Source organism: Mya arenaria, chromosome 11, assembly GCF_026914265.1.
Source record: "Mya arenaria isolate MELC-2E11 chromosome 11, ASM2691426v1".
NCBI classification, from domain to species: domain Eukaryota; kingdom Metazoa; phylum Mollusca; class Bivalvia; order Myida; family Myidae; genus Mya; species Mya arenaria.
In genome coordinates, this window is record NC_069132.1 from 28,970,601 (window position 1) to 28,982,230 (window position 11,630).

Genomic DNA, 11,630 nt, shown 5'->3' on the forward strand with positions numbered 1-11,630 from the left:
GCATCCGAAAATTAAAAAACAAACTTTAGGAAATGAAAACAATAATCGTGATACCGACTGTGACTGTTACAACTAAGAACAACTATGGAAAGTGTTGTTTTTTTAAGCCGAGGAGTATAGTATGCCTTTCATAATTAACGATCGATGATTAAGCGTCTTATATAAAATTAAGGTTTGATAAAAACAGTACAATATATATCAATATTCTTAACTGCATACTTTCACACAATCATAAGAGTCCAGCAGGCCTATCAGTATGACGGTAAAGGGCTTCCATGGAATAAAATATCCTCGATATTCAACATTCGAAAGACCGTGTTGAAGACAAAGGCATGAAAATTGTAATTAACGATGATGTGTTCGTTCTATTTAACAATCGTCTTTCATGCTTTTGATAAAATCATCCCTTTTAACTATAACAATTGTTAACCACAGGTGGAGTTAAGTATCGAAATATTTTCATTAAATGTAGCATTCTTACTTACAGAATTACTTTAACAAAAGTGCAAAATCCAAATTAAAGTGCATTTGGTCGTGCATTGTAAATAAAGAATTTTAATTAGCGTGTGGTTTATGCCAATACCTTCTTTATTACAATGCTGTTTGGTACGTTCTGGCATTAGCCACACCATTCGGAGCTCCTCGGCCATTTTTTCAAAAACAACCTCGGATGTATATGGACGGTTTACATACTTAAAAAGTGGTACGTTTAAGTCCGCTGCAAATAGATCGCGTAGTAATCTTATTTAGTAGTTAAAATTTATGACTTAACTCTTGGGAATCGTAATTATGTTTGCAATAATACACTTCACTGGCAATCAATTTAAACTGAGAGCAATGAATACAACTCTTAAACAGTACATTTAATTAATGCTTTTATTCAAAAAAATACGGACTACTTCAACAGATATACCGGCATACATCCGAGGTTGTTTTTGAAAAAATGGCCGAGGAGTTCCAAATGTAGCCACACGTAATACTTTTATTAAATGATTTCCGGTGGTTTATATGGATTTATCAGTAAAATAAAATTGTTATCTCACTGTTTCAAACAGTGAAAATATCAAATTGATAATTGCATCGACGTCATATCCGAATTGACGTTACGTGTGCATACAAATTGGCGCGATTTTTGTAATTAACGCGAGTGGGGATATGTATATTCTCGTTCTCACTCGGTGAATTATGTTTCGATCTTACACTAAAACAAACAAATATTCTCTACGCGTTTATAAATTGAGCTATCTTTGAGCTCTTTTGTACGTTTTGTGCAGATTGTTGACAGAGGGCATTTATACATATACGTACTACGTAGAACCGCCAATATAGAAAGTTTTGACTAGTAATTATGCCGATATAATGTTTCTGGCCTTCCCAAACCATTTAGAATTGATGAACACCCTCGCATTAACTATTTTGCATTTGTAATGGAATGACGTCGACATCATGTCGGAGCTACTTCCGTTATAGAAAAGATTATCTTTTATAAAAAGAACTGCTGCTACGAAATTAAGATATATTGTTACATGGAGAAAACACTGTGCATTAAGAAATGTCATTATTGTTTTAAGAAGTCTGATTACATTTTCCATCTTTGCAATGTTATTTTTGAACCTGAAGATATGGAAACATTTGCCAAAAAAATCAGGAATCACAGGATACCCTTTCGTCCTTATATTGGTTTAAAGTATAGGTTATTTGTTACATTTTCAGAATATGTATGGATGGCTTAAATGTTGGGCAAATATGTCTTTTTTAACATAACTAAAAATGTATAGGACATTGTATTGCTAGCGTGTTACCTATACTGTAATATTTCGCAATTAACTACAGGCAAGTTTTACAACAATAATTGCAAGGAATACATTGAAACACGATCTCTTTGTTGTGTTTCATTAAAAGCGCTTTATTTCTTTTCTTATAAAATAGATGTAAAACAATCCCTTCCATTAAGCATAAAAGCGCCTAAAATATAGTTTAACAGCATAATTATTCGTTACATAGTTTTATGGTGGTAATCCGTTTCTTAATGTTTTTATTCGTATCCTCTTGCTATTGCAATTCATAAAAAGCATGGTTGCTAGGGAACGTGACGGGTTTCCGCATATGGCTTATCCTTTTGAAACCTATTTTACGGGAATGATGATAGGTGACGCTCTTGGAAATGATATTCCTGAGTTGAAGCAGCCTGAATCCGTTAACCTTCAGGGAACTAGGCTGATTTAACTCGTACGGCTTATGAGAAGATCACGTCTTTATTTCTTCCACTGCGTAGGATTTAGCCATTAATTACACTTATAAGAGAAGGACATATATTTACTTCTGTGATTGTAGTTCTTTTTTCAAATTGATTGAGATTTTTTATAGAATATTCCATAAAGTCTGATAACCGGCCGGCGTTCAATTTACATCATGAGTGGGAAGGAATTACTGTAAGGTTTTCTTAAATGTAATTACGTTTATTATTAATAATTCTGGAACGACATACTGAAGTTATGGTGTAAATGTAAAAATGAATTGCTAGATTGATGTCATTATCGGGATTATGAACGCAGTTTGGCTGGTTAAAGTCCGCGTCAAAACAACTCAGATATTTTGTTGAGGAAAAGTTGATGAAACATTTATGCTCATGAAAATAGTTTAAAAATAGTACTTTGGAGGAATTCTATAAATTTGCTAAGTTCTTTTTAAGAAATTCCCGTTCTATTGATACTTAAAAAAGGGAAATATCCATTTTTGTTCTAAGGTTTATAACTAAAGAAGATTTTTGTTTAAATACTGTTAAATATCAATCACCCTAAATTATGACTGGAAGGCGAGTGTTTCACATGTAAAGACATTTTAATATGCCGTCAAAAATGGTCATTACGGAAAATTATGTCGAAAACTTATTTTTTCCTCGAAAGTTAATGTACTTCACCATGTTTTGATACTTAAGACATGTAAAGGCATTATGGCTTGATTGCTTTTCAAAATTGTGTCTAATGGCTTGTTATTTTTAGACTTTAGTATTAGACCACAAAATTTCACTGAGCCCATGTGGAGTTGAAAATCATAATGTACATGTACCAGATTTCAATGAAAATAATGTTTTGTTTACGAAATGAGTTCATGTTGATGAATGGGGTACAGTTCTCCCAAGGGTTTTAGAAGTGCAACTAACTAAGCGTTCTAAAATCATTTAACATTGTCATTAGAATAATCTAGTTTAAAAGAAACCGGAGTTTAGGTTAGAGTTTATTGAATAATTTCCCTGTGAACAGTAACCTAAGGGAAGGCAGCTCAGCGAAGTCACCTTGTTTTTTTTTATTTACGTAGAAATTCCTAAATCACTTCCTAGAATTAGTGTTAGCCCTTCCCAAATTCCATCAGCTTTTAAATATGCTATGCGCCTGTCCAAATAATCTGTCAATCATTGCATATTCACCCCACCCTCCACTCTTACAAGATATTCTGACGTCATTTAAATCAGCGTTTGTCACTGAGTATGCGCCTTAGCATTTGCAAACAGTAGGAGTGGCTATATGCGCTTGCGCAGATACAGTAATTATTTATTCATGACAAATCGACTTCAGCTATAAGTAACGATTCTTCACAAATAAGAAACTAAACATCTTTGAAAATCTAGCGCCCCTGATTCACTGGAAATGTAAGGCAAACACTAAGTTTAATAAGAACTTTGCTATTTTTTCAACAAATGAGGGTCCTGTAACCTGTACGTCTGAATCAGCAGACACATTTACCAAAAACTTTACAATTTATACGTCAGCATCTATAATAGCAATATATCTTTTCAGTTATATATTTAGGTAGCATCAATCTTATTGAGAAAACTAGCAAGCTCTAATTGGATATCATATTACGATACGGTGGATAATCAACCGACAAATATTGATCATCTTAAAATTATTTAGGCAGGACTATTTTTGTGTAGACCAAAGGTTTAATAACACCTTACTAACGTTATGCTTTACTTTATATTGACGGAATATTGCCTTCTTCAGGGGCAGATCCAGTAGTTGACATAAACGGGGGCGTAACTAAGTGGTGTATATTTTTGACATGCGCACCCTCCTTCTGAACCGAAATCTTTATTGTTTAAAATGGGGGTTGGGGGTACTACCTCTGTGAACTTTTAACAATCTTAGTCCAATGGTGCATTTAGATAGTATTTTATTACTTTTTTCCCAATAGTGGCAAAAAATGAATTGAATGATTTTATTGTGGGGATGGGGGGCTCCGAGTGTAGTAAACAAGGATTCATGCAGTCTCTGTTTGATAGCGAATGCTTATTGATAGTAATAATACGAGGTAAACGGCCAACGTACCATAGGCAGTCACTGCTTGAAAGATAATGTTTATTTATAGAATTGAAACGATAAAAAGGGTCAACATACCCTGGACAGTTCCTGCTTAATAGAGAATGTTTATTGATAGTATTAAAACGACAAAAAACGGTCAACATACCATAGGCAGTCTCTGTCTGATAGATAATGTTTGTTATCAGTAATGATACGAGAATAACGGTAAACGTACCATAGACAGTCTCTGTTTAATAGAGAATGTTTATTATTACTATACTGATACGAGAATAACGGTCAATGTACCATAGACAGTCTCTGTTTAATAGAGAATGTTTATTATTACTATACTGATACGAGAATAACGGTAAACGTACCATAGACAGTCTCTGTTTAATAGAGAATGTTTATTATTACTATACTGATACGAGAATAACGGTCAATGTACCATAGGCAGTCTCTGTTTAATAGAGATTGTTTATTGATAGAAATGAAACGACAAAAAAAACGGTCAACATACCCTAGGCTGTCTTTGTTTGATAGATAATGTATGTTATTAGTAACGATACAGTCAAAATATCATAGGCAATCCCTGTTTGTTTGAGAATGTTTATTGAAAGTAATGGTACGAGAAAAATGGTGAACAAACCTTAGGCAATCTCTGTTTTATAGAGAATGTTTATTCACAGTAATGATACGAGAAACACGGTCAACATACCATAGATAGTCTCTGTATAGAGGATGCTTATTATTAGTACTGTTTCGAGAAAATGTAGGTAGTCTCTGTTTGATCGAGAATGATTCTTGGTAGAATATCTGTCAGAGAACCCTTAGCTCCGATTAAAGCACGAACCCAAAAGTCCCAAAAGACCTTTTTGCATTGAATATTCTGTTCATGTTTCCATTTTTCTCCGATATGTGTCAAATCGTGTTCACTTTAAATCCCAGTGACAAGCGACTTCCACTGGTTTATTTGGATGGCGACTAGTCAAACTATTATGGACACCAAACTATGAAAATAAATAAACACACGATCAAACCTTATTCAACAAAAACACTTCATCCTGAATGTATTTGCACTCTGATTTAATTTACCTTCCTAAACATAAGATAACGATTAAGATATACAGCTTTTTTTGACAGGTGTTTAATCTGGATAGGTTTAAATCGCAATCAAATACGTCAGTTATTCGATGTACAGGAAACGTTTGTACCTGTTCGATGTAACTTTGGCAAAACGGAATCAAAACAGCATTGCTCATACGACAAACATTCGGGAAACTAACGACTTAACCTATCACATTCGGAGCTCCTCCGCCATTTTTATCGAAAACAACCTCGGGTGTATGCCGGTACATCATTTGAAGTAGTTCGTATTTTTTTTTAATTATATCATTTATTAAATGTAGTGTTTAGGTTGTATTTATTGATCTAAGTTTAAACTGATTGCCAGTGAAGTATATTATTGCAAACATAATTAGGATTCCCAAAAGTTAAGTCATTAAGTTTAACTTCTAAATTAAATTACTACGCGATTTACTTGCAGCGGACTAAAACAGTACCGATTTATGACTATGTAAACCGTCTATATACATCCGAGGTTGTTTTCGATAAAAATGGCCAAGGTGTTCCGAATGATCCTATCAAGAATGCTTTCTGGAGCTTGATACAATTGAGTGTATTTGTTCGCGCATTCTAGCTAATAAAAAATGATTTCAACTAGATTGTTTTCTTATGAAGAAGAATATCCCAATAAGACTCTGAGAACATTTCTTTCAGATCCTCCTGAATGAATTTGAACTTTACAATATGTACTGTCATTTTGAAAGGATTACAATTTCAATTGGTTTAAGAGTTACGCAGCGAACACAAAATATATTGTTTGAACCTTTGACCGTGAACTGTGACCTTGATCTTAAGCCGGCGCCCTTGGAATGTGGGTTCTGCACGTCGTCTCAACGCTGGGAACATTTGACCCGAGCTTCATGTAATCGTTCAGGGGATATAGAAGGTACGCAGCGGACCAAAATATATGGGGAGACCCTCTGTCCTTGAACCTTGATATTGAGCCGGCTCGCCTTGAATGAATGTGGTTTCTTCACGTCGTCTTGATGCTGGAAACATTTGACCCGAACTTCATGAAAATCTTTCTTAAGGTTTAATCGAACCAAAAACTACGGCGTACCAAAGCTTTTTACATTTTAATTTAAAAACAACGTTTCTATGCGCTTTTGATAACAGATGATATTATACAACACCTGGCGGTTGATTTTAATGAGTTTCATAAAACATGACGTTTGCTGAAAGTTGATGAAGAAGAATTGACATGTTTACGATAATGTGAATTCGATAAGTCATGAACTATTAATGTTTTGGCTCTGTATCGATAAGTTAGATACAAACAGTGTTTCAAATATCTATATATGTATACAAAGGCAGTTCTTCAAGTACGAACTAAACAAAAGACGAACCCCTTTGTTACAGCTGAATAAATAAATGTTAAAACAGAAGTTATAATTCTAAAAAGAGATAGTTTTTTTTAAATCTTGAACAAGTTATTTGTCTTTCATTTTTTTCCAGCATTTTATTTAAGGTAGACGGCGAAAGCAAAACACATTGTCTAACATTAGTGGTAAACATTATATTTTGTCCAATGAGACGGCAGTAGTTCTCAAGTTTTCCAATTATTTTTTTTCACTTAATCATCGGTCAGCCGTTATTGATCTTAATAAGGTGAAGTGGTTTATATAAACAGTGGCTGGTCCAGTTATTTGGTATTTTACACACACTATAATGCAGACCACAAAAAAGACTTACATATATTTTGTTCGTTTATACTTACACAAAATAATTGGTTATGCGACTGCGTAACACCAATCTATCTATTTTTGTAAGTTCATACTAACATTTTTTAAACATTACATATTATTCTATGTTATTCTAGTAAAAGTAAGATATATAAGGTATATGTGATTTCATTGACGATAGTCTCTTCTTAAATATAAGTTTAAAATTGCATTGATACAATTATAAACCAAAAATGCAAGACACAGTTCATAGCTTGTTTTCTGATTTTGACTTGTTAATGTGAAATAGTTCAGGGAACATAACTAACGTCATATCCAATTGGTAATATAGTAAACGTCTTCTTGTTTTTTATTTTGTATGTGTGTTTTATGTGGACCGTCACTAAAAGCACTTGTTATAGTGAAACCATTTAACATAATTATTGAATTAATGAATTTTTAATACCATTGAAATATGCTTAAGTGCCTCAGTTAAGTATTTGTTAGCAAAAATCGAAAGTTCAAATACAAAGGTTTGCAAAAGTTGCAATATCAAAAGCTGTAAGGAGTGATTTGCAAAAGTTCAAATACTAAGGTTTGCAAAAGTTGCAATGTCAATAGCTGTAAGAAGTGATTTGCACCTGTGGGAAGCATTTGTAAACAAAAAGCGAAAGTTCAAATACAAAGGTTTGCAAAAGTTGCAATGCCAATAGCCGTAAGAAGTGATTTGCACCTGTGGGAAGCATTTGTAAACAAAAGGCGAAAGTTCAAATACAAGGGTTTGCAAAAGTTGCAATGCCAATAGCCGTAAGAAGTGATTTGCACCTGTGGGAAGCATTTGTAAACAAAAATCGAAAGTTCAAATACTAAGGTTTGCAAGAGTTGCAATGCCAATAGCCTTAAGAAGTGATTTGCACCTGTGGGAAGTATTTGTAAACAAAAAGCGAAAGTTCAAATACAAGGGTTTGCAAAAGTTGCAATGTCAAAGGCCGTAAGAAGTGATTTGCACCTGTTGAAAGTATGTGTAAACAAAAAGCAAAAATTCAAATAATTAGGTGTGCAAAAGTTGCAATGTTAATAGCCGTAAGGAGTGATTTGCACCTGTGGGAAGTATTTGTGAGCAAAAATTGAAAGTTCAAATACAAAGGTTTGCAAAAGTTGCAATGCCAATAGCCGTAAGAAGTGATTTGCACCTGTGGGAAGCATTTGTAAACAAAAATCGAAAGTTCAAATACTAAGGTTTGCAAGAGTTGCAATGCCAATAGCCGTAAGAAGTGATTTGCACCTGTGGGAAGTATTTGTAAACAAAAAGCGAAAGTTCAAATACAAGGGTTTGCAAAAGTTGCAATGTCAATAGCCGTAAGAAGTGATTTGCACCTGTTGAAAGTATGTGTAAACAAAAAGCAAAAATTCAAATAATTAGGTGTGCAAAAGTTGCAATGTTAATAGCCGTAAGGAGTGATTTGCACCTGTGGGAAGTATTTGTGAGCAAAAATTGAAAGTTCAAATACTAAGGTTTGCAGAAGTTGCAATGTCAATAGCCGTAAGGAGTGAATTGCAACTGTTAAAGATTTTTTTTTTTTTAAAAATCAAAAGTGCAAATACTAATGTTGATTCATAATGAAAAGAAAAACATTTTCAAAAAAGATAAATCCAAATCACTCTAACAGTAGTCAAAATAGTAACATTCTCTAATTCTAAATTTTCAACAACACTTTTCTGTGCATACACTTACAATCGAAAGGATAAAATCAATTATTTCCGTCTCCAGTACGATCTCATAAACCAATCACTAAAAAAGGCTCGCTCTGTTGAGCGAGCCTAATAATGCAATTTTAAACAATGATAAAACACGAAACAATCAGTATTGTTGTTGTGATTTCATTTTCCTGGATGTTTTAAGCCGAGTTTAGCTTTGGTTGTTCTGTAAACTGATTACAACATCCTGCTTTCATTTATACGATTTTTTATCAAATACACAATCAGAATAATGTTTGTACAAATATTTTATCGTTTCGAACCGTTTTCTAACCAGGATTTAGATTGTTCAAAATTAACTTAACCCAAGAAGTATGTAATGAAATGAAGAAATGTCGTTCAGGATGTTCTTATATGTTCTGATGACCACTTCGTTTACATATTCGAGTTGGGCTTTCATTCGAACCTGTTTCAAATTATGTTCATGCTACCTTTTACCACTGACTCTAGTTTAACAAGTATACCTTGGTGGAAAACTAGACTAACTGAAATATGCGCATTGAAATTATATTTTTGTATTTTCGTCAGGATCGATCTACGTAAATTAATAAATCGGAAACTTTGAAAAATCTATGATTTTTATTGGCTGCAGCAAAACTGCAAACACCAAGATATTCGAGGGTGGAAATAAAGGCACAAACAGATGTGTTCCTATAGTATACTTGTGTCATCTATACCACTCGTTGGTTTGAACGAAATGCATACAAAACATGCATACATATTAATATAAACCAGTTTCTTCTACATTCTCAAGTATTAAAATAATGTTTGCTGGAGAAATTAAATACAAATGGGATTCATCTGAAAAACATATCCTTTTAATTGCGGTATAATGATCAATCGTCCAATTAGCAAATTTCAATCTGCTGTTGATGCCTGTTTCTTTTAAAGGCTGCATTACTGACGATGAATATGAGAAACTTTAAATCTTAACGTAATATTTTATGCCCATTATATATTGTCTATATAGTTCATGGTGTAAAACCTTAAAACTTATATGCACAAGAAATCTATTTTTTTCAAAACCGGTGAACACGAACACGGTGGAAGTTACCATTTACTTTTGGACTGTGCCCATTCTGCCGACTAAAGCGTTATGAAAACAGAAATATAACACTAACCATTGCTTATCACTTATAAATGATGATGTTTCATTCGAAACAATTAAGTTTATAAAGACATGTTATGTTGTATATGAAATGTTTAGATCACTTAGTGTAAATACATTTAGAATGGACTTGAAAAGGTTAAGAGCTTAAGATAATGGTCGTGAATACTCCAGTTTAAAGACAATGGATTCAAGGAGCTGGACACTAGACAGCTGTTTACAAGCCCTATCATCTGACGTTTCAAACAAACAAAAGAAATGCTTGTAATATTTGTAACCATTGTAGGACAAGTTGTCTTGTTGAAGCGCCGGTATTTAGATAAAACACTTTGCTATGACAATATTTATAATGCTTACCAAATTGTTTAAGAATAAAGAACAGATGCAGATCAATTAAATATTATTAAAATATTGACCGTTCTGTGTTTAAACACTCAAAAGTAATAGTAAAACATGTCGTCATTGGTCTCTTAAACCTTTACTTATCATGAAAACAAATATTTACGCAAAGTACCTTTAATTAATGTTATAAGAAATACAAACTTTCTTAAACGAAAGCCATTTTTTTTATTCAAAACGGTTACAAAATCTAATCGAGTCAGAGGACTAACCTATGACGTACATTGTGAGTCAATAGTCGCCTTTACTACTAGTTGTTAGGTATACGACAGAGGTGCAGGTCTAAATACAAATATTTTTATTGGCTCTACCAAAAGCTTAAAACGCATTTGATCCAAACGGTACTTAGCCAATGTCATTCATTTTGTAAGCGAACTATGGTTTACAACAGTAATTATTATATTTAATGTCGCCATTACCATATTTCTATAGTTTGCCCTACTAACGTTGTCGTTGTGAAATAAATGACTCGATACTTGGACGTTTTATTTTATGAAATGTAATGTTAAAAGGTGATTTTATACTGAATATTTATTGCAAGCAATGGCAAATGTTAAGATATATTGAAGCAGGCAAACAGCGCAATTCCGTAAAATATGGCCGTCATAAAAACAGATCTTGAAAATTGTATAAAATTAGTGAAAAAATACACTTTAAGCTATATAATGCTTGTGCATATCCCACTCACCCAACAGCATGATTGATTATATTTTTACGATCATACATTTTGTTGACTACACGATTTTTTATACATTATTTCATAATTCTGATTAAAATAATACTGATAGCCAGGTTTTTAGTTGGGAACTATTGATTAAGAAATAAATAAAATGCTACACTGGAACAGCTAAGTGTTATGCTGGTACAAATTCAATCCAGATTTGAGAATATTGTTTAACATTGGTGAAATATATAGCTGTGTTAATTTAAAGCACATATTTGGTCCGTTCCATTGTGGGTGTTCAGCCGGAAGTTGAATACTGAAATTGTCTCAGTAAAAAAGGGTTTTAATATATTTATTAGAGTTCTAAGAAAATAGAAGAACCCATTTACTATATGGTTTAGGTGAATGGTTGTTGATCACTGAACAATGAGAACATTTCTCTAAGAATAATAGCTGGGCATGAATTCTCCTGGGTGAATGTAAAAAATATATGGTAGTTAAAACATGCCGATGTAGTATTGACATAATATTTTTCCGCTTAGATGGCTTTTTAAATGAAAAGAAATGTTTGGGCAAATTAACGTTGTCTGAAAGACAAACCTTCTAATATGTGT